This window comes from Bombina bombina, chromosome 2 (assembly GCF_027579735.1).
Source record: "Bombina bombina isolate aBomBom1 chromosome 2, aBomBom1.pri, whole genome shotgun sequence".
NCBI classification, from domain to species: domain Eukaryota; kingdom Metazoa; phylum Chordata; class Amphibia; order Anura; family Bombinatoridae; genus Bombina; species Bombina bombina.
Window position 1 is genome coordinate 107,068,182 of NC_069500.1, and position 23,749 is coordinate 107,091,930.

Here is a 23,749-nt window from a genome sequence, read left to right on the forward strand (position 1 = left end):
CATTGTACATAAATGTATCGACATAGCTCCTATAGTTATAATAGGATTTTTTTTTTTTTAGTCAGGTAAAGCGAAGACAAGACGTAAATGTTCTGTGGGAGTTAGCGGGGCATTCCAGGGGAGTAACCTGCATTTTAATTGGGATACATCACCAGTAGTGCAATATATTCCAAGGGTAGACCTGCAGGTTAGGTATAGGGTTTTAGCCACATTTGTCTCGCCATATTTTCAGTCGCAAGATTTTCCAGTGTGAGGCAGGTAGTGTAGGTTTATCAACAGTTAGGTTACATATGTATTATTTCAAGTGTTCCTACACAGAAACTGTGTTTTGTTTCAGTGAGCACGTAGGGGGCGATTTATCAACCTGAGGCGGATAGGGGTGCACATATGGCCTCTGTCTGTCTGCAGCTCGTCTCTGGCGGGCTGAATTTCCCTGGCGGAATTCAGCATTGCATACGAGCGCTATTTTGCACTTGCGTGCAAGCCGCCCCCTGTCCACGCACAGAAATTCGCAACTTTAGATCTGTTGACTGCTGCTTGTTAAATACGGCGTGCAGATTCTCTTGTGAGAACCTGCAGTTGTATGGGGTTGAAAAACTTGCAATTTGATAAATCGATCCCATAGTCTGTGCTGTGAAGGAACACTTCAAATATGCCACCCCCCCGCTGAGATTGCCGACGAGTGGCGATGTCGGCGGCCTTTAGCAGAAGACGCTATCCCTACTGTTCAATAGCCAATACTTACATACTGAAAATTTTTGTATAGGTAAAGATAGAGCAGGCAAAATCAATTGTTTGAAATTACAAAATAAAGGAGATAATTGTAAACAATTTAATACAGTCTAGCAGGTAAAATGGATCCTTAGGAACACATAAACGGTTAGAATTCATGTTCCCCTCTGCACACCCTGCAGCATGTGTAACTCATAAATGTCCAGGAAAACATGACAGAGGTAGCAACCCTAATTGCAACAACTTTTTAAGCTCAGTTCAGTGTTCCTTCAAAAGAAAAGTTTTCCAGAGTTTTCTATGTTCGTAGGTTTTGGCACAATACTGTATGGTCTTATTTTTTTTTTTTTTATATATATTTCACTTTGTCAATTGTTACAGCTACACTTTTATATCTTTTTTTGTGGGGGTACACACTGGTACTGAGTACAACCTCTGCAATCTAATAACAGATAACAATTGCAATTGTCATGTAAATACTCTAGTTTTCACAAGAGGGTGCTGCAAAATATATCAAACATTATAAATAACTTTGTTTCTTTGCTTTTCTCAAAATTACTGTGCACAATGTATCAATCAATAATCAATGAGTACAAGCACCTCTTTTTTTTTTTTTTTTTTTTTAAAAAGAGCAGTGTATATATATTATATATATATATATATACATTAAATAGATACTATAATGCTATCAATCTATATGTGTGTATGTATGCATGTATGTGTATATATATATATATATATAGGATAGATATTGTATTTCTGTATTCGCATAGCTACATGCATATATATTTATTAATAAAACAGCCCAGTGTCTGTGTGTGCAGCGCATCACATTATGACTAAGAAACACCGGAAGTGGCCTTATTTGTGAGTATGTGACATCATACAAAATACTACAACACACTTTGTGTTTACAGTAGTGTATGATATCACACACACCGGAAGTGGCCCAGCTTCTAGCTGCTCGGCTGTTTGGCGCCGGTGGAGGGAGTCCTTCGTAGAGCTGCACTTCCGGTCGGCATTTTGTTCTGTTGAGGAGAAGCGAATTCCTGATCCCCGGAGCGCCGCGCAACGACTTGACTCCTCCCCTCCTACCTTCACCGGCATCCTTCGCCTTCCAAGCCAGTGGCCTAGCGGAAATACAACGTAAACTACCCGGACTGCCTTACTGCGCTGCCACCCGGGCCTGCGGTGTTCTCTTGCTCCCTCCTCCCGGACCGGTCGCCTGTGCTGCGTGGAGAGGGGGCTTGTGCTTCACCCGGAAGGAGCTGTTGTTTTGTGGTTGTTCGGCCAGGAATCTCTCCCCCCGCCTGGTCCCCGGCGGCTGCGGGAGGGAGGGGGGCAGGTCAGGGGCAGGAGGAGGAGAAGGGATCGGCTCCTTCCCCCGCTCCCCTTCTGGCTACATGTTCGCGGCACCGAGGCGGAAGCTACGCCAAGACGGATTATCCAGGCGTGTGTAAGGATCATCCCGCCTCGGCTATTCTAGCACATCCCGGAGGCCGCGGGCTCATCCCGCCGCTCACTCAGGTAACTCACACAGCGGCCTAGTTACACAGTGCAGCCCCCAGCGCGGAGGGAGATTTTCCAGTTCCTACTCCCGCAGTATGGGGATCACAGGCCTTTGACTAGGCCAGATCCGGATTAGAGCAATGCTGCGGGGGCGGCCTGAGTTCTTTGACAGGCCCGTAGTGGGGCAACGAGTTGGGGGACATGGAATAAAACTCAACGTGGGAATGGAGAGGTCACCTCCAGCAGCTGGGGGCACACACTGTTGTTTGACATGTTTGTGTTTGTTTTATTATTGTTTACATATAATTTATTACAATTCACTGTGTGCAGATAACGCGCAGACTATGGCATATTAGTTCTTCTGAGGTATTTGGATAAGTTGCTACAGAGAAAAGTTCACTGTATTAACCCCTTGGGTACTGCAGAGCACTGAGGTGCAGCGCGTTGCATCACTTTTTGACAGAAGGTGATTAAAGTTATAAAGAACAAAAGTTAAAAAAGTTTTTTTTTTTTTTTTTTTGTAAGTAGTTTGACTGGAAAACATGTTTTATCCGGCATGCGTAGTATGCGCGTTTCTGCAATTTAACGTAAATATAACAAAGTACAGTAGTTATGTGTGTATTGTGTAACCATCGGTTATTGCAGCTGTAGCCAATCGCTTGGTGTGGGTGATACGTTGCTATAATGTGTTTATTGTGTTCACGTGTTTTTATATAGTACTCGTCTGTTTTGTGAGGTATTTTGGAAATCACAAATGTCAGATACTCTACTGTCCCTTTGGGCGGGATTTTGTACAATATTTGAATAGCTTCAACGCCCCTTTTAGCATCTTTCTCTTGTTGCTTGACGCAAAAAGCCTTTACCGTGATATTTTGGACTAGTTCCTCTTGTATGTTTTAACCATAATTATTTGCCATATCAAAACAACGTTGGTATATTGTCTTTATTTGATTTTAGAGGAGCACAACCCCTCGTCTGTGTTGTTTTTATATTGTACTTTACCCGTTTAGAATATCGATTTTGTCCATAAACTGGACACCTCTACTATTGCAGTGTGTGCTTACTGTAAGTGAAGAATTTGTGGTTTATTATAGTTGGCAGAATGTGTGTCTGAGAGTCATGCCTGAGCTACAACAGTGTGATATGGAAGGACTTATACAATGGCTTATTTGGATGTCTGATTAGAGACAGCGGGCTATGTTCTGTATAACAAATGTTTTTTTAGACATAGTTGCAAATATTTTTGATATGTGGGTGAAATACCATTTTATAGAGATAGATAGATAGATACTAATCTCATAGAGCAGATTTGCAATGTTGCAAGTTTGTTACATGTTTGTCGTTTATTTTGGGTTATACAAACAGTTTTTCATATTGTTACAATACTGTATTCACATGATAAACTGTACTTGTGCATACCAGCAAAAGGACAGTCAACACCAAAATAGTTGTTTAAAGGGATACTAACCCCACATTTTTTCTTTCATTATTCAGATAGAGCATGCAATTTTAAGCAACTTTCTAATTTACTCCTATTAATTTTTCTTTGTTCTCATGTTATCTTGATTTGAAAAAGCAGTAATAAAAGGTTAGGAGCCGGCCCATTTTTAGTTAAGTACCTTGGTAGAGCTTGCTGATTAGTTTGCTACATTTAGCCACAAATAAGCAAGTGCTACCCAGGTGCTGAACAAAAAATGGTCCGTCTCTAAAGCTTACAGTACTGCTTTTTCAAATCAAGATAGCATGAGAACAAAGAAAAATTGATAATAGGAGTAAATTAGAAAGGTGCTTAAAATCTCATGCTCTATCTGAATCATGAAAGAAAAAAATTGTGTTTAGTATCCCTTTAAAAAGGAAATGCCTTTACTACCCATTCCCCAGCTTTGCACAACCAACATTGTTATATTAATATACTTTATAACACCTAAACCTATTTTTCTGCCTGTTTCTGGGCCTCTTATCACATGCTTTTTTATTTGCTTTTCACAACAGGAGACTACTAGTTCATGTGGGCCATATAGATACCATTGTGCTCACACCTGTGAATTTGTGCGCAACACATCACTTATTGTCTAAAATGCAAGTCAATAGATAATAATAAAGCCATGAGATCAGGGGGCAGTCTTCAGAGGCCTAGATACAAGGTAATCACAGAGGTAAAAGTATATTAATATAAATGTGTTGGTTATGCAAAACTGGGGAATGGGTAATAAAGGGATTATCTATCTTTTTAAACAAAAGTTTGAGTTGACTGTCTCTTTTAATTAAAGTGAAGGTCAATTTTCACCAATGAGTGCCCGGTTTTTAAAAATACTTTTAAAAACAGGGGCACTTTCATTGATGAAAATTAACATAGCACTGTATTTGAAGAAATACTTACCTTTTACTTCTGCAAAGCCGGATCGACGATCCCCCTCCTTCTTCTTCCTGCTGTAGACCACAGCAATGACGAAACTGGCTTCCTCCAATCATAGCCAGGCATCACGAGCTGGACGCTCTGGGGTGCAAGCCATTATTGGAGGAAGCCGGTTTTCGTCATTTCTGACGTCACTACAGAGGAACTGAGGCTGAGATCGGTGATCCGGTTTTGCAGGAGTAAAAGGTACGTATTTCTTAAAATCCAGTGCAATGTTAATTTTCATCAATGAAAGTGCCCCTGTTTTTAAAAGTATTTTTAAAAACCGGGCACTCATTGATGAAAATTGACCTTCACTTTAACTCAATGCCAAGGGCTAGAGCACATTTCACAGCCGCCTATTGCTGCCAGTGATTTAAATGTACTCTTCAAATTACATGTGGGCAAATAATGTACCTGTAGCCTTTAGTGTAGATCAAATCAGTGTGTGGCTTTCTTTTTTCTTTCTTAGGAAAATAATAAAGAAATGTACATTTTTGGTCAAACACATTACTTAAATGTGAAGGGGAACTAAATAATATTTATAGGCATAAGTAATAAAGGTGGCAACATATTCTGCCAGATTTTCAAATAACTCATCCCATTCTACCCCCCCCAAAAAAAAACAGCTTTGTATTTTACTGCTGTTCTTTGATCATATGACTAACAAACTGCTTCATGTTACTGATATTATACAGCTTTTATTTTGTGGAAAGGAAAACCTATTTAAAAAATGTATTCCATCTTCCCTCTCCTGATCTTAGCTTCCCAGCCGGGATCCCTCCCTTCTCTCACTAATCTGCTTTCCTTTTGTGCTGCTTGTCCCAGCTGAGGCCAAAACATGCACCTATCTGCATCAACAAGCAGCAGCTGCAGCCCGCACCTCTTAACTCATGTGTTGCCGGAAGTGTTAGTGTGGTAAGGAAGGAGTTAGCTCACTCATCACACCCCTGGGCCTGCTCTTGTCCCTCCCAGTGTATTTCCACATCGGGTCCTGGCTTTGCTCCAGCATGAGGCGGGAGGATAAAAAGGAACCCATGAGAAATAAAGCCCTGCCTCTATGTCTAAACTCACTGTCTCTATGTCTAAACTCACTGTTGTCATCAGGAGGTGCCGTGTTCTGTCTGCCTGACCTCCTGCTTTGGAAATCATATTATTTTGTACTTGTTACTGTTGACACCATGCTGAATGTTAGTGTCTACGTTTGGTGATGATAAAGTTTTACTTGTTAAAACTTTCTCAAATGTCTGCAGTGCATTACAGCCCATTTCTTACAACCAAGTCATTCATACATTTGGCTTCACAAATCTAGGGAGCCATTGTTACCAGTGATTTTTTTTTTTTTTTTTCTCTCTCTCCTTATGTATGTGTTATCCATCTGTATGTGTGTGTGTGTGTGTATGTATATATATATATATATATATATATATATATATATATATATATATATATATATATATATATATATATATATTGTATTGTAGATCACGTGTGGGTTATGTCTCCCAAAAAAGTGTGTTGGGTGCAGTGAAATTGAGGTAGCATTTATAGCAATGAGGTTGTGTTTTGGATAACTTTTTTTTGGTCAACTTTAAGTATTTTATGTCCATTTAATTATAAGCACGAGATGTAGTTTCCTCTGTGCATTGTAATGTTTCAGCCTCTTTAAGGGATTGGAAAGTCAAAATTAAATTTGCATAATTCAGATAGAGCATGTCATTTTAAGACACTTTTTTTTTTTTTTTTTTTTTTTTAATTCACTTCTATTTTTTGAAGTGCTTTGTTATCTTGGTATTCCTGGCTGAAAAAGAATACACACATATTCTACATTAGTGGGAGCTAACTTCTGATTGGTGCCTGCATTTGTTTCTTGTGATTGGCTAACTAGATGTTTTCAGCTAGCTGGTAGCAGTCCAATGCTGCTCTTTCAGCAAAGGATATCAAGAGAATAAAGCAAATTTGATAATAGGAGTAAATTGGGAAATTATTTAAAATTGTATGTTCTATCCAAAGCATCAAAGAAAGTTTTGGAGTTTCCTGTCCCTTTTTAATTTTGTGGAAATTGTGTAACTGACATGTAATGTTACATTGCAAGTATTATTTAGTAGTATTTCCTTCTCTGTATGCAACAAATTATTCCGCGCAAGAAGGCAAAATAAAAACAGACTTTTTAATAAATGCAAGCATGTTTTAAATTCTAGGTAAGGGTAATTTACAGAGTGCTGTTTTATGATATAATGCAAATGGCAAATGTTTCCTAATATATTTCAAATATATACATACATGTACAACTGACCTCTTTTTCACATCACTTCTTAGCCCTCTTGAGTTGTTTGAATGTATGAGCCTCCACATGTGCTATCTAGGTTGCCAGAGTGCATTTATATGCAGCAGTTAAGTACGTTTTCCCCACACTATGCAGCCCGAATCAGTGTTCTCACACAGGCCCTGATATTCAAAGATTCTCCAGTTTGGAGAGGAAGTGTAGTTCAGACTTTACAAAGGCCTAACTCCCTGAATTTTCAAAAGAAAAAGGACAGAACTCTCCAGCACGGCTAGAAGTCTCATTTATGTATGTGAAGCAAGACAAACCCAGTGCAATATAGCACCAGGACCGGATTTCCCATTAGGCACAGTAGACATGTGCCTACAGGCGCCTTGCAGTGAGGTGCGCCTGCCTGTCAGTAATAAAAAAAATATATATATTTATATAAGAATTGTGCTTACAGAGTCGAGTGTTCATTGGGAATATGTTACAGCAGTTGAGGGAGCCATGAAGGAGAGAGGGGCAAATATTAAAACTAAACCCCTCCCATTTTCGCCAGGCATGTTTAGTTTCACTTTTATTTTATGTACTTCTGTTGCCTCACACAGCCAAGCTCCATGCTGATGTGTAAGACACTTTTTGTTGAGGAATGAAAGCTTCAAAACAGGTTAGGACTGTACAACGCTTCTAATGATGCCTAGAATGACAACATAACAAGCAGAACAATTTAACCCCTTGGCTACCAGAGAGGGTTGCAGTGTATTCACTTGTTATGTGCTGTAGGGCATTTTGATAGCCAGGGGGTTAAATTCTGCTTCAATATGAATGTTTTTGTTCTATAAAGGCCTTGGAGGTTATGTGGGACTAGCTGCTCTGCTCTTTATTACAAGCTGCCAATTGTGATTTACAAATTTTACAGCCTTTAGGGCACTTTGACAACAAAGTTTGTAGACTGTAAGGCTGTAAAATGTGTATGTGTGTAAACCACTCACATGGCATATTTGTTTGTTTGTATGTGTATATATATATGTGTGTGGTATTTTTGTATTGTGGTAAATTGAATTTCTAATTTTAAACACATTTGTTGACCCCTGGATTACATATAATCTACAACATTCCATGTTTTCCTTTGAGAGCAACATCATATTATATTTATATTTCAGAACAAAATAAATGTAACATCTGTGTGTATTTGTACCAAAAATATCAGAGTTCACAAGATTTTTTTCATGTAGTGGAAAAAATACCTACATTTTATGTTTTCTTCCACTGGCTGCACAGGTTGTTGATGAGCTTGCATGCTGCTAGTTTTAATATTGCTATTGTTTACACAAAACTGTGTTTAACTCCAACAAAATGTTAAGCACATAGTCAAAGTCATCTCCAGAAAAGCAATACACTAATGGCTTGTCAATAAACATGTCCTATGAGCCCATCTGGGTCTGCACAGATGTGTATTGCTGTCTCAGAACTGACATTGACTATGTGTTTAACTCTTTTGCAAGAGGCTAACACACTTCTGTGCAAGCACTAGTGCAATATTAAAATGCCCTAGCAAACTGTCACATTTTATGTCCCTTTAAATAGGGTTTTCTTTAGAATATTTTGCATTCAAAGTTTAACATGATTTGTTTTTGTTATACATAATAGAAATTGTATGGCCATTTGAGTCAAGTGAATATTGATTTTTGGTGTAGCTTCCATTACAACAAATATTGCAATTGGTGTGTGTATTTGTGTATCTCCATAAAAGGGAAAATGTAATTTTACATCTAATTATTTTTAGTTGTCCTAAATAATAATAATAAAAAGTCCTCATTTTCCCCCCACTTTTTTTGGGGGTGGGGGGGTGGGGGGGGGGTAGGGTGGCGCTTCAGGTTTTTGTGCCTACAGGCACCTGAGATGTAAATCCGGCCCTGTATAGCACTGTATGATATGAGAGTTTTGTTACACTTTGTGCATTGTATTGTATATTACTACTCATTTCACATTGGGTCCTTTCAGTATTATTGTATTTTAGCTTTGTACTTTCTTATTTGTAATTTAATACATTTATGTTTTGATCTAGCAAGTGATTTTACGCTTTCTGATTATGCTTTGAAAGCTTCTGTTACTTTTTATAACTTAGGTTATGTCTGAAGCTCTTACAAGTCTTGTGAAATTTCTAAGCATTTTCAACAAGCTGGTCTCACAGATTTGTCTTGCCAGCTGTATGCAGGTGAAGTTTGCTCAAAATTCACAATACACTTATTTTAACTAACAGAAAAGCGATATATACTAAAATGTAAACAAAAACAGGTTAAATTGTAGTGAAAGCGTTTCAGTTTAATTTGGAATTGATGCAAACTGAGCAATTTAATTCAGTCCCATGGGTTCTCCAGTTAGCATGTGAAATTTTGTATCCCAGAGAGGTTCATTGCTTTCTATGGAAGGCATATCTCTGGGATTTCCAGGTTCCTCCCCTTATCTTAGAAAATTCAATGAGTTCTGCCGCTGTGAAGTCAGCACTATATTCTCTCAAAACTAGAGAAATTTTGATTATCTGGCCCATAGAAAGTAATGAAACTTTGTGAAACTGAAGCTGACAGTTTTCAGTTTTAATTTAAATAAGACATGCAATGTGCAATTTAATTGATATCACACACACACACACACACACACACACACACACACACACACACACACACACACACACTGAGCCTAATTTGTTAGTTACACAGAAACTGTGAAGGCATAGTCAGAATTTGAAAAATCACAATCCGGAATACATTGCTGGGAACGCTTCTTGGAGAAGTAAAGCAAAATCTGCTTTTTGAATATTTCACTAGGTATCTTTCAGTGCTGGAGGATCATTTTAGAATAACTAACCTGAGCAGAGAGGTTTTGAATATTAGGGCCACAGAATGCATGACATGAGAGCATGCAGGACCTGGACAGCTATGATGCCCTTACTTGGGATACTTGTGCCATAGCAGCACCGTGAGCTGTAATACGTGGAGTTGTTTATAAACCTGCACAACAGTTCTAGCCACCAGTATTCTCGCTCATCTCCTGTAGTCCTTAACCACCCTGTGATCGTAATATGTGCTTAGCGTTTTAATAAGAGTCTCCAGTCTAGTCCCTAGCATGTTAAACACCCTGTCTGCTTCTGAAGCTGGAGAGAACTATACACCTGTGATGCCTTGCAGGACCCTATCTTTTACTGGAGACAAATCTGCCTGCTGTCAACAAATACAAAACTGTATCAGTATATCATCAGCAATGGAAACCTGTAGCCCACATGTGCCAAAACCACATTTTTAAGGGATATGAAACCCGAACATTTCTTTCATGATTCAGATAGAACATACAGTTTTCTATTATATCCTTTAAAGGAGAAGGCACTATTGGGAGCTAACTGAACGCATTGGATGACCCGATGACAAGAGACAGCCACCAATCGGCACATAGCTCCCTGTATTGCATTGCTGCTCCTGAGTCTACCTAGGTATGCATTGTAACAAAGATACCAAAAGAGCAAAACAAATTATATAAGTCAATTGTGGGCACTTTATCTGAATCATGAAAGTTTAATTTTGACTTTACTGTCCTGTGAGTTTCTCAAATGTGTCAATATTATTCAGCACACTGCAATTAATGTGTGGTTTATTTTTGATATAGCTAACTAAAAGCTGAAAAACAACAGTAAAGTAAAAATTATTCTGTTGTGATTCAGATTTAGCATTTAGTTTTTAAACAATTATCCAGTTAAATGATATTATTAAATTTGCTTTGTTCTTTTGCTATCGGTTGTTGAAAAGTAAAAGTAGCTAGACTCATAAGCGCTCAGGAGAGTGCACATCTTAAAAGGAAACTTCAGCCAATATTGGAATCCACATAAGTGCATTTTTAGTTTTTAATATAAGCATTTTAGTAATGAACACATTGGCAAAAATGCTTCTAATAAAAGCTTTAGCTGCTTCAATAGTGTATTTAAAGTGAAGGTAAAGTTTGAACATGTTGAATACACTAAAATTTCTATACTTACAGTATCTCACAAGTGAGTACACCCCTCACATTTTTGTAAATATTTTATTATATCTTTTCATGTGACAACACTGAAGAAATGACACTTTACTACAATGCTTAGTACTCACTTTTGTGAGATGCGGTAAATAAGCTAATTGCTAAATTCCCCCCCCCCCCATTGTTCTATATTTTTTAAATAAAACAATAATAAATCCCTACCGTTGTGATCTTGACTCCTTCCAACCGCTATTTCCTTATTTTCTAGTGAGCGGCGTATAGGGCGGTCCCACCCACTCTATACATGTCTCCAAAGCGCGTTCACGGTCCTCCAATCAACTGTACATGCACGAATCAGCGATTATTTCCCTACTGTGCATGCAATAATTGGCTACTTGTTTTTCCAATGCGCATGCGTCTGTAGCAAGCGTATTGCGTACTATTGGAATTCCATAATATTACTTGGCATGCGTGAAACGGGAGCGAGCGTGACTTCCGAGCTGGAGAAATAAATCTTAGCGCATGCACTCATCTTCAGGGAGGTGGATGATGTCGATTGATGGCCGCCTAATGGCCAGATTTTCAAAAACAAACAAACAAAAAACAACACGTGACCGACCCAGGAAAAATAATAAAAATAACGGTTGACTTTGCCGTCAAAGAAGTACAAAAATGAATGAAACTCATATTCGTTTTGGGTAACAAATATTATTAGTTTCATATCGAGGTAACTTTATCTTCACTTTAAGTCTGCACCGTGCACCAGCATTTTAAACACAGCACTTGCTCAGAGTCCCTAAGGTGCTTATACCATCTGGTAATGACTGAATTTTATTTGATGACACGATACAAGCCCCACTGGTGCTCTGATCATCTGCAGTATTTAAAATGCTGGTGCACTGAGAATATCTAGTTATGCTTCACATGCATGTGCAGAGAAAAATGCTAACACTAAAATAGTGATAACGTTTACTAGAAACATTTTTGCTAATACATGTATGTTGCAAATATGTTTCTGTTCAAAGATGTCATCAAAGTGAATTTAAATTTGGACCGGAATGTCCCTTTAAAGGACCCCTTAAAGGGACACTGTAGCCAAATTTTTTCTTTCGTGATTCAGATAGAGCATGCAACTTTCTAATTTATTCCTATTAATTTTTCTTCGTTCTCTTGCTTTTTTTATTTGAAAAAGAAGGCATCTAAGCTATTTTTTTGGTTCAGAACCATGGAAAGCACTTGTTATTGGTGGATGCATTTATCCAGCAATCAGCAAGAACAACCCTGGATGTTCACCAAAAATAGGCCGGCATCTAAACTTACATTCTTGCATTTCAAATAAAGATACAAAGAGAATGAAGACAATTTGATAATAGGAGTAAATTAGAAAGTTGCTTAAAATTGCCTGCTCTATCTGAATCCCGAAAGAAAAATGTTGGGTTCAGTGTCCCTTTAAAGCAGTAGAGTTGCATAATTGACCTGTGCATATTAAACCTACTCTGAAAAATAAGCAATAGTTTTTTTTTTTTTTGTTTTGTCTCCCATTTTCCGGCCCCTGTATCATGTGACAGCCAGCCAATCACAGACTAGTATACCTTGAGCTTGTGCACAGGCTCAGTAGGATTCTTGTTCCCCAAAAAGTGTGCATATAAAAATAATGCAACATTTGATAATGGAGTTAAATTGGAAAGTGTCTTAAAACTGCATGCTCTTTCTGAATCATAAGTTTATTTTTGACTTGTGTCCTGCCAGCTGTTTGCCCAGAATCGTTAGTAGCTGTTCTACTTTGTTGCTATTATTGCTCTTGTAGAATGTTGGATGTGAGCACTCTCCAGCTCCTTTTGAACATAATCTTTAACAAATATTACTACAGAACACAGCAAATTTTGGTTATAGAAGTAAATTGGAAAGTTGTTTAAAATGGCATATACTATTCTAAACGGTTTAAAATTTTTTTTTGGTTTTACTGTCATTTTTAAACAGCAGCAAAATGCACTTTAAAAGTGTGACAAGGAAAGGGTGTAACCTTGTTCTTTCCAGGCTGGCAAATCAGGACACAGCCTTATTCTCCTAGAGCAGTGATTTTTAACCTTTTTTTTTTTTGCCGTGGCACACTTTTTTTTACATTAAAAAATCCTGTGGCACACCATCCCAACATTTTAAAAAAAATCACACATTGTGTGTGTGTGTGTATGTGTATATATATATATATATATATATATATATATATATATATATATATATATATATATATATATATATATATATATATATACACACATATACACATACTGTATGTATTGTGCTGTTATGCCATGCCTCCTACAAACTGCCCCTGCACTGGGAGTAAAAAACAAGCAAAGTTTAAAAAATGTCACACTGTTGTCAGTCTGCCGTGGCACACCTGAGGATCTCTCACGGCACACTGGTTGAAAAACACTGTCCTAGAGTAGTCTTACCCTTATCTTCTATCTCTTTGGGTTATTATCCAAATATCTATATACAAATACTACTGCCTGGCTCCTAAATGTTTAACACATTTTATTGACCCCTAATAAGCCATGAATATGGTGTTTTTGTGTATTTTTTATTTTTTTTATACTGTTTTGAAACTTTTGATTGTTGCCCTATAAACTTAGCAGCACCTAAAAGCTAATAGTATGTAAATGTTGTTTTATATGTTTTTAATATTTGTGGGTAAACATTTTTTTTTTCTTTAATATTTAAATTGACTGTATTTTAAAATAATTTGCATACCATTCTCAGGCTATTTTTTTGGGTTTTGAAAACATATCTAGCATTTATTGTTTAAAGGGATATTAAAAGTCAGTTTTTATATTTATGCCTTTTATGAAATTAGCCACTGCATTGCAGCAGAGCTGCATACAAAATTAAATATTTTATCTTTTTGTTAGAAATATATGCATTGGTTGGCTGTCCCAGGACATACCAGTTGAAAAAATCTGTGTATTTTTGTCACTGGAGGTAGAGCACTCACACTGTGTATAGTGTGTGTGTGTGTATTTGTCACTGGAGGTAGAGCACTCACACTGCATGTATGTGTGTGCGTATTTGTCACTGGAGGCAGAGCACTCGCACTGTGTATAGTATAGTGTGTGTGTATATATAGTATAGTGTGTGTGTGTATTTGTCACTAGAGGCAGAACACTCACACTGTATAGTATGTGTGTGTATATTTGTCACTGGAGGTAGAGCACTCACACTGTGTGTGTATAGTGTGTGTATATTTGTCACTGGAGGTAGAGCACTCACACTGTGTGTGTATAGTGTGTGTGTATATTTGTCACTGGAGGTAGAGCACTCACACTGTGTACTGTGTATAGTGTGTGTGTGTATATTTGTCACTGGAGGTAGAGCACTCACACTGTGTACTGTGTATAGTGTGTGTGTGTATATTTGTCACTGGAGGTAGAGCACTCACACTGCATGTATGTGTGTGCGTATTTGTCACTGGAGGCAGAGCACTCGCACTGTGTATAGTATAGTGTGTGTGTATATATAGTATAGTGTGTGTGTGTATTTGTCACTAGAGGCAGAACACTCACACTGTATAGTATGTGTGTGTATATTTGTCACTGGAGGTAGAGCACTCACACTGTGTGTGTATAGTGTGTGTATATTTGTCACTGGAGGTAGAGCACTCACACTGTGTGTGTATAGTGTGTGTGTATATTTGTCACTGGAGGTAGAGCACTCACACTGTGTACTGTGTATAGTGTGTGTGTGTATATTTGTCACTGGAGGTAGAGCACTCACACTGTGTACTGTGTATAGTGTGTGTGTGTATATTTGTCACTGGAGGTAGAGCACTCACACTGTGTACTGTGTATAGTGTGTGTGTGTATATTTGTCACTGGAGGTAGAGCACTCACACTGTGTACTGTGTATAGTGTGTGTGTATATTTGTCACTGGAGGTAGAGCACTCGCACTGTGTGTGTGTATAGTGTGTGTGTATTTGTCACTGGAGGTAGAGCACTCACACTGTGTACTGTGTATAGTGTGTGTGTGTATATTTGTCACTGGAGGTAGAGCACTCACACTGTGTACTGTGTATAGTGTGTGTGTGTATATTTGTCACTGGAGGTAGAGCACTCACACTGTGTACTGTGTATAGTGTGTGTGTGTATATTTGTCACTGGAGGTAGTACACACTGTGTGTATAGTGTGTGTGTGTGTATATTTGTCACTGGAGGTAGAGCACTCACACTGTGTGTGTATAGTGTGTGTGTGTTTATTTGTCACTGTAGGTAGAGCACTCACACTGTGTGTATAGTGTGTGTGTATATTTGTCACTAGAGGTAGAGCACTCACACTGTGTGTATTTGTCACTAGAGGTAGTGTGAGTGCTCTACCTCTAATGACAAATATACACACACAGTGTGAGTGCTCTACCTCTAATGACAAATATACACACACACTATACACACACAGTGTGAGTGCTCTACCTCCAGTGACAAATATACACACAGTGTGAGTGCTCTACCTCCAGTGACAAATATACACACAGTGTGAGTGCTCTACCTCCAGTGACAAATATACACACAGTGTGAGTGCTCTACCTCCAGTGACAAATATACACACAGTGTGAGTGCTCTACCTCCAGTGACAAATATACACACAGTGTGAGTGCTCTACCTCCAGTGACAAATATACACACACAGTGTGAGTGCTCTACCTCTAATGACAAATATACACACACACTATACACACAGTGTGAGTGCTCTACCTCTAATGACAAATATACACACACACTATATACACACACAGTGTGAGTGCTCTACCTCTAATGACAAATGTACACACACACTATACACACACAGTGTGAGTGCTCTACCTCCAGTGACAAATATATACACACACACAGTGTGAGTGCTCTGTGTGTGTATAGTGTGTGTGTATATTTGTCACTGGAGGTAGAGCACTCACACTGTGTGCGTATATTTGTCACTGGGGGTAGAGCACTCACACTCTGTGTGTGTGTGTATATTTGTCACTGGAGGTAGAGCACTCACACTGTGTGTGTATAGTGTGTGTATTTGTCACTGGAGGTAGAGCACTCACACTGTGTGTGTATAGTGTGTGTATTTGTCACTGGAGGTAGAGCACTCACACTGTGTGTGTGTGTGTATATTTGTCACTGGAGTTAGAGCACTCGCACTGTATGTGTGTATAGTGTGTGTGTACAGTATCTCAAAAAAGTGAGTACACCCCTCACATTTTTGTAAATATTTTATATCTTTTCATGTGACAACACTGAAGAAATGACACTTTGTTACAATGTAAAGTAGTGAGTGTATAGCCTGTATAACAGTGTAAATTTGCTGTCCCCTCAAAATAACTCGACACACAGCAATTTAATGTCTAAACCATTGGCAACAAAAGTGAGTACACCCCTAAGTGGAAATGTCCAAATTGGGCCCAAAGTGTCAATATTTTGTGTGGCCACCATTATTTTCCAGCACTGCCTTAACGCTCTTGGGCATGCAGTTCACAAGATCTTCACAGGTTGCCACTGGAGTACTCTTCCACTCCGCCATGACGACATCACAGAGCTGGTGGATGCTAGAGACCTTGTGCTCCCCCACCTTCCGTTTGAGCATGCCCCACAGATGCTCAATAGGGTTTAGGTCTGGAGACATGATTGGCCAGTCCATCACCTTTCCCCTCAGCTTCTTTAGCAAGGTAGTGTTGTCTTGAAGGTGTGATTGGGGTTGTTATCATGTTGGAATACTGCCCTGCGACCCAGTCTCCAAAAGGGAGGGGATTATGCTCTGCTACAGTATGTTGCAGTACATGTTGGCATTCATGGTTCCCTCAATGAACTGTAGCTCCCCAGTTCCAGCAGCACTCATGCAGGCCCAGACCATGACATTCCCACCACCATGTTTAACTGTAGGTAAGACACACTTGTCTTTGTACTCCTCACCTGGTTGCCGCCACACACGCTTGACACCATCTGAACCAAATAAGTTTTTATATTGGTCTCGATGGACCACAGGACATGGTTCCAGTAATCCATGTCCTTAGTCTGCTTGTCTTCAGCAAACTGTTTGCGGGCTTTATTGTGCTTCATCTTTAGAAGAGGCTTCCTTCTGGGACGACAGCCATGCAGACCAATTTGATGCAGTGTGCGGCGTATGGTCTGGGCACTGACAGGCTGACACCCCACCCCTTCAACCTCTGCAGCAATCATACATATATTTCCCAAAGTCAACCTCTGGATATGAGGCTGAACACGTGCACTCAACTACTTTGGTCGACCATGGCAAGGCCTGTTCTGAGTGGAACCTGTCCTGTGAAACTTCTGTACGGTCTTGCCCACTGTGCTGCAGCTGAGTTTCAGGGTCTTGGCAATCTTCTGAAAGTCTAGGCCATCTTTTTTTCAGATGCTCAGAGAGTTCTTTGCCATGAGGTGCAATGTTGAACTTCCAGTGACCAATATGAAAGTGTGAGAGCGATAACACCAAATTTAACACACCTGCTCCCCATTAACACCTGAGACCTTGTAACGCTAACGAGTCACATGACACCGGGGAGGGAAAATTGCTAATTGCGCCCAATTTGGACATTTCCACTTAGGGGTGTACTCACTTTTGCTGCCAACGGTTTAGACATTAATGGCTGTGTTGAGTTATTTTGAAGGGACAGCAAATTTACACTGTTATACAGGTTGTACACTCACTACTTTACATTGTAGCAAAGTGTCATTTTTCAGTGTTACATGAAAAAATATAATAAAATATTTACAAAAATGTGAGGGTGTAGTCGCTTTTGTGAGATACTGTATATTTGTCACTGGAGGCAGAGCACTCACACTGTGTGTATAGTGTGTGTATATTTGTCACTGGAGGCAGAGCACTCACTATGTGTGTATAGTGTGTGTATATTTGTCACTAGAGGTAGAGCACTCACACTATGTGTGTATAGTGTGTGTATTTGTCACTGGAGGTAGAGCACTCACACTGTGTACTGTGTATTGTGTGTGTGTGTGTGTGTATTTGTCACTGGAGGTAGAGCACTCACACTATATGTGTGTATAGTGTGTGTGTATTTGTCACTGGAGGTAGAGCACTCACACTATATGTATGTATAGTGTGTGTATATTTGTCACTGGAGGTAGAGCACTCACATTGTGTACTGTGTATAGTGTGTGTGTGTATTTGTCACTGGAGGTAGAGCACTCACACTATTTGTGTGTATTTGTCACTGGAGGTAGAGCACTCACACTGTGTACTGTGTATAGTGTGTGTGTGTATTTGTCACTGGAGGTAGAGCACTCACACTATATGTGTGTATAGTGTGTGTATATTTGTCACTGGAGGTAGAGCACTCACACTGTGTACTGTGTATAGTGTGTGTGTGTATTTGTCACTGGAGGTAGAGCACTCACACTATGTGTGTGTATTTGTCACTGGAGGTAGAGCACTCACACTGTGTACTGTGTATAGTGTGTGTGTGTATTTGTCACTGGAGGTAGAGCACTCACACTATGTGTGTATTTGTCACTGGAGGTAGACACTCACACTATATGTATGTATAGTGTGTGTATATTTGTCACTGGAGGTAGAGCACTCACACTGTGTACTGTGTATTTGTCACTGGAGGTAGAGCACTCACACTCCTAATGTTATTTCTTATACCTGGGGTACACTTACATGGACAGTCTACTCCAATATTTTAATGTTTAAAAAGGTAGATAATTCCTTTATTACCCATTCCTCAGTTTTGTACAGCCAACATGGTTATATTAATATACTTTTAACCTCTGTGATTACCTTGTATTTAAGCCTCTTGACAGCCGCCTGATCACATGGATATTATCTTTTGACTTGCATTTTAGCCAATTAGTGCAGTGTCATGCACAACTTCACACTAGAGAGCACGTTCTCTATATGGCCCACATGGATTAGCAATCTCTTGTGAAAAGCTAATAAAAAAGCATCTGTAGTGGCTTAGAAACGGGCAGAAATTTAGAGGTTTAAATGTTATAAAGTATATTACTATAACAATATTGGTTGTGCAAAGCTGTGGAATGGGTAGTAAAGGCATTATCTATCTTTTTAAGCAATAACAATTTTGGTGTTGACTGTCCCTTTTAATGTAGAGCATACATCCAAAATAAGTGTCACTTGCCAGGAGTTTACAAGTGCTATGATTTTTTATTAATAAACTGTAAATTTTCCCCATCTTCAGACCTTCTGTTAATTAATTTAATTTTGGGGTTTCATGTCACTTTTTCTTTCATGATTTAGGTAGAACATAAAATTTTAAACAACTTTCCAGTTTACTTATATTATCAAATTTGCTTCATTTTCTTGGTATTTGTTAAAGGAGCAGCAATGCACTACTGTTTTCTTACTAAACACATGACAATCAGTGTGTATATTTATATATGAAGCCACCAATCAGCATCTAGAACCTTAGTTGCTTGCTGCTCCTGAGCTTACCTAAAAACCTTTCAGCAAAGGATAACAAGAGGAGGCAAATTAAATAATAGTAGTAAATTGGAAAGTTGTTTAAAATCACATGCTCTGTCTAAATCATGTATGTCTAATTATGACTTTACTGTCCCTTTTAATAAAAATCATACAACTTTTGTAAACTCCCAGGGAGTGCCTTTGTCATTTTGGGGATGTGTATGTATATAATATATATTATTTAAATGTGTATATGCATATCTATTGGATCGGCCAAACGTTTCTAGTTCTTAGATTTTGAACATATTTGTCAAGCCCTACACTAAATATATTTCAAAAGCATACAATTGGTTATTTCTCACTTCTAGTCATGGGTACCACCATGTTGAAATCTTTTTTACCACATTTTAGTTCTGATGCTCTTGCACATGTGCAACAACTTTCCTTCAGATTAATCAAATGAGAGCAGAGGCCACATCTCTGAGAGGATACTAGAATAATGGTACATTAAAATGTAACTTAATTAGTTCTAAAATTAAAAAAAACGGCAAAATTGGAAAAAGCTGCTTGCTGCTCACACACACAATTTAAAAACACACCTCCAGTGCAAATCTATTATAATTAAGGTATAAATATATTGTGTTGTCACTAGAGTACTATTGTTAGTATATTACTAGAGAGGAGAATGCTGCAGAAATTTTTAACACCAACAAGTACTGTGTCTTTAAATAACTTGGATCAATCGACCTGGGTTAGCTATTAGCTTTGTTTGTTTTACAAATTTAAGTCAACACAGTTACACCATTTGCGGTGCTAGCAGTTATAGCAGTACTAGGAGAGTACCGGTTAGTACACCCTTCTCTAGAGGAAGGTTTTCAACAGTAGTTTGTCATTTTAAACTAGTTCAACGTTGTTTTGAATTAACAGGAGGGCAGTTAAAATACAACCTATCTGTGGACTCTGCTCTCATTTGATTAATTTAAACTGTTGCTTAAAGGGACAGTAAACCTTAAAATTTTTTTTTTTATAATTCTGCACATAGTGCACAATTATATAACATTACATTAGCCAAACATTTTAAATCATAATATTGCCTTTTAATTTTTAAAAAATATCGCCGTTTTACAGACCCGCTCTCTGGGCTCTGCTGAGCGGGTCTGTTGTTTTTACTGAGCGCATCGGGCCAGCTGTATAGTCACAGCCCGGCCCGACGGCGCCATTAGACACAGTGCAGCTCGCTCCCGCTGTCAGACAGAGCAGGAGCGAGCTGCATTGTGTCTAATGGCGCGGTCGGGCCGGGCTGTGACTATACAGCTGGCCCGATGCGCTCAGTAAAAACAACAGACCCGCTCAGCAGAGCCCAGAGAGCGGGTCTGTAAAAAAGCGATATTTTTTAAAAATTAAAAGGCAATATTATGATTTAAAATGTTTGGCTAATGTAATGTTATATAATTCTGCACTATGTGCAGAATTATATAACATTTTTTTTAAGGTTTGCTGTCCCTTTAAAGCACTACTACTTATGCTAACCCATAGCCGTATCTAACAGTAGAAACTTATCACATACATCAGTTTTTCTCTTTTTTTTTTTTTTAATGAACTTTCCTTCATATACCTAAAGTGTAACCTCCCTTAGAGGGATGTGCATAAAATGTATTTAATGTCCCATTTAAAGGCACTCGAGTCAAAATTAAACTTTCATTATTCAGATAGAGCAAGCAATTTTAAACAACTTTGCAACTTCCATTAAAAAAAAAAAGTGCAGTCTTTTATATTTAAAGGGCCATGAAACCTACATTTTTTCTTTCATGATTTAGAAAGAGACTGCAATTTTAAACATCTTTCTAATTTACTTATATTATCTAATTTGTTTTATTCTCTTGATATTCTTTGCTGAAAAGCATATCTAGATATGCTCAGTAGCTGCTGATTGGTTGCTGAACATAGAAGCCTTGTGTGATTGGCTCACCATGTGCATTGCTTTTTCTTCAACTAAGGATATCTAAAAAATGAAGCAAATAAATAATAGCAGTAAATTGTAATGTTGTTTAAATTTGTATTCTCTATCTGAATCATGAAAGAAAGATTTTGGGTTTAGTGGCCCTTTAAACTTTGTCACCAGCTCCTACTGAGCATGTGCAAGAATTCAGAATAAGCATATATGCATTTGTAATTGGCTGATGGCTGTTACATGGTACAGGGGGAGTGGAAATAAACATAACTTTTAAAATTGACAGAAAAAAAATCCACTATTCATTTGAAGTTCAGACTAAGTTCTATTGCATTGTCTTGTTACCTTGCATTTGTTGATTATGCAAATCTACTGTTTTGACTGGTCCTTTAAAGGGACATTATACACTCATTTTTTCTTTGCATAAATGTTTTGGAGATGATCTATTTATATAGCCCATAAAGTTGTTTTTTTTGGTTATTTTTTAATGTATAATTTTGCTTTTTTTTTTTTAAAAAATAACATTGCTCTGATTTTCAAACTCCTAACCAATCCCCAAAGTTTTATGAGAATACCGTCAGATACCTTCTCCAGCTTGCTCCTGTTTGTATAAAGGGTCTTTTTCATTTGCAAAAGAAGGGGGAGGGGAAGGGTCTTATTTCCCACTTGCAATGGGCTTTCCAGCTAACTTTTCAACAGATAAACTGACAGCTTCTAAGTAAGTTTTTAAACAGTTTTATACTGGCTTTTTATATCAGTATCTGTGCATCTTATTCTTTATAGTAGTGTTATATGAAAATGACTATACTGTCCCTTTAAGCTTTTCAAATAAAGTTTTCATAGGATTGAGAAAAAAAACTAACAATATCTAAACTATTTGTTGTGTTCTTTAAAGGGACATGAACCCCAATTTTTTTTTTTCATGATTCAGATAGAGAATACAATTTTAAAGAGAGGTTTTTATTTTGCTTAGTTTTCCTGTTATTCTTTGTTGAAGAGATAGGTAGCATGCACATGTGTGGAGCACTACATGACAGGAAATAGTGCTGCCATCTAGTTCTCTTGCTAATGTATAACATTCTTGCAAAACTGCTGCCATATAGTGCTGCAGACACGTGCACACTGCTGAACTTATCTTCCTGCTTTTCAACAAAGAATAACAAATTAAGAAATTTTGATAATAGAAGTAAATTGGAAAGTTGTTTAAAATTGTTTTATCTGAATCAAAAATGTAAATTTTGAGATTTTTATGTCCCTTTAAATGTTTTGACAGTTTTCTTATAAGCATTAAGTATTGCGTATAGAGTAAAAAAATAAATAAATAAAAATGTATTAGTATTTGGAGCATGTGTAAGTAGATTATGCACAATTACTGCCAATCCCTGCAATGAAAGCTTTTTGCATGCATGTTAGGGTATCACTAAAACTTAAATTACCAGAAGTTTTTTTTTTTTGGCACTATTTTTTTCTCTATTTTGTTTTGTATTAAATTTTTCTGGTATTTGGTTATTTGCAACAATAAACTGAATAAACAAACCAATTGTACATTTATGTTCTCTAATAACCCACAAACATTGATTTAAAGGGGCAGTAAACACCAGAATTTTTGTTGTTTAAAAAGATAGATAATCCCTTTATTGCCCATTCCCTAGATTTGCATACCCAACATTGTTATATTAATACTTTTTACCTCTGTGATTACCTTGTATCTAAGCATCTTCTGACAGCCCCTGATCACATGACAGTTTATCTATTGACTTTCATTTTAGCCAATTAGTGCAGTGTCTGCCACAAGCCACGGGCGTGATCACAATGTTATCTATATAGCTCACGTGAACTAGCACTCCCATGTTGTGAAAAGCAAATAAAAAAGCATGTGATAAGAGGCGGCCTTCAAGGACTTAGAAATTATCATATGAGCCTTCCTAGGTTTAGCTTTCAACGAAGAATACCAAGAGAACATAGCAACATTGGTGATAAAAGTAAGTTGAAAAGTTGTTAAAAATTGCATGCCCTATTTGAAACATGAAATCTTTTTTTGGACTTGACTGTCCCTTTAACTACCTTTTCTAAAACATTCACAATACAGTTAAAGTAAAATGATCCTCATCTGTAAATTTTACTACTAGTTTGACAACCACAACCAGACTGAATTGTATCCTTATTAAAAGTTTTTATATACAGTTGGTTTGAACCTAAATGTCTGAAATTCCATACACAACTTGCCTATTCCGTCAATCCACTCCATGCAAGCCTGTGACTTAGTTCAGTGCAAGGGTTAACAAACACTATCTAGTCTGTACTAGACCTAGAAAAATGCCCAAACTCCCCTTTAATGCCACCAACACTAAGCCGCCGCCACCACCACTTTAAGATTATTATATGGGAAATCCTAAAGGAAAAACTCAAACTAACTGATTTAAAAAATCTCCTAAGCACAATGCTGTTAATACCAGTC

The 23,749-nt window shown here is 37.9% G+C and overlaps 1 protein-coding gene across 1 annotated transcript in view; it reads left to right on the plus strand.

Annotated features, from left to right (window-relative positions):
- The first annotated feature begins 1,733 nt into the window (after positions 1 to 1,733).
- Positions 1,734 to 23,749, plus strand: part of NIPBL (NIPBL cohesin loading factor) — an 822,857-nt gene continuing 800,841 nt past the window's right edge. The window contains exon 1 of the mRNA XM_053699671.1: positions 1,734 to 2,256. The gene's annotated coding sequence lies outside the window, so the exon portion shown is untranslated. The remainder of the gene's footprint in view (positions 2,257 to 23,749) is intronic.